Below are 1,805 nucleotides of genomic sequence, written 5' to 3' on the forward strand. Positions count from 1 at the left end.
CCGGAGAATCAAAATGGTAGACGAAGATGTGAGGGCTTCAACCCTGCCCAGCTGTGAAGAACTCCATGGAAGACAGCGCAGGATCACTGTGTAAATTCACATGTGGCAGAGAGAAAAAATCTAAAATCCTGTTTTCTCGATAACAAACGCGAACTACTCCACAAAGCTCAGGCCCTTAAGGAGCTCTTTGAATTTCTGATCTAATGAAATCATTTCATTGAAATGCGCACTCATGTTCACCACGAGACAGCCGATTTGCTGAGTCAGCACATCGGATGTGCTTTGTTCTCCGCACGAATGATGAGCCCCCGAATCTCCAGAAAAGGAGTCCTTACCAAGGACAGTGTCGTTAGATGCTCTCATGCATCATCGCAAGTTACGTATTGCGGCCGAGAAAGTTCGTGCCCTGATGCAATCACGATTGGCCCGGAAATTACTGACATCAAACTGCTGTCTCCATCAGTGAAATCGCCTCCCCTGATCACAAAATTGAAGGCTTATAAAAAAATCACACAAACTGGAATCTCTATTTGCAGCCCATCGTTGAAGTTCAGCGGCTGAACCTAGTTCCTTGTTTGGTGATATGATGTACTCATGATAAACTCAAAAATCTCAATTTGAATCCTAATCCGCGGACACATAGGGCTCAATAGCCAAATAGTAATCTCTCAGTGAAACGAATGATTCGCGGCGAGTAGCATCCTTCCAAATATTGTATGTAGAACTATGACACGAGAATAGCGAACCCAACTGAAGGTCTTCCCACGGAGCTGTCATAAAATGACCAACGATGATAGAGGGCATTCGGCCGTAGACCGTCGAGTCAAAAGAAGACCACAAAATAAGGGAAGTTTCCTTATTTTACCTCAGGAAATTGCCTATGGATACCGCGATCGAGCAACGTACGAACGGGGAAACTCCAGTCATTCTCTTTGCTCTCGGCGATAATGACTAGAGTCTAGTCACTAGACATATATCATTGTGATCCACGGCATGGTTCATGAATGTCATCGTAAATGGGGTTAAGCCCTGAGGGCATAAGGCAAACATCAACAGTGGCAACTGGCTCATGTATTGGTAAGGGAGGGACCATGTCTCATCTTTTGAATCGAATTTGAAATCGACATGCTTATCCGCAGCCTTGTCAGTTTGAGCTCCAATATCTTCGATAAGACGATCATAGTACGATTCTGGGACATATAGATAGTTGCCGAGGTCTAAGTTCATATTGATACCATAAGTCATAATTCCATCACGGACTCGTAGCTTGTCAATATTCATCCTGTAACCTTTGCCCGTAGAGAAGTCAACATACTTCAGTGCTTCCTCATATAATGCAGGATCGCCTCCACCCAGGAGTGGCCCACCATCAGTGGTTGCCCCCGTGGGATTAGTTGGAGGGTACAAGTGGAGAGCAATGATATCGGCCATTTTAGTTTTCGATGATCGCAACTGCGTTATCAGAGACGGGAAGTTCACAATGGCCTTCATAATGGCCAAGACCCATCAAATTGATTGGAGGAGCTCTAATGACAGGAGGCTTCTGGTTGAATATCAGTTCGAAGGTGAGGATCTGCGACACCTGACCGATCGTCAATTTCGATTTGTACTAAAAATGTTCATCGTGTATTCGTCTCCGAAATCAACAGAGGCTCCGAACATTCGTAACACCCCATGGGCGCTGCACTGCAGGAGTGACCAGAGGATTCCTCGTACCAAGCCTTCCAGGTGAGAGCAAAGCCATACGATCCGGTGTCAACGAGATCATCTAGGTCCTGGGCATTCTCACCGACCAGAGAATAGAC

This window comes from Perkinsus marinus, assembly GCF_000006405.1.
Source record: "Perkinsus marinus ATCC 50983 genomic scaffold scf_1104296961438, whole genome shotgun sequence".
NCBI lineage: Eukaryota > Perkinsozoa > Perkinsida > Perkinsidae > Perkinsus > Perkinsus marinus.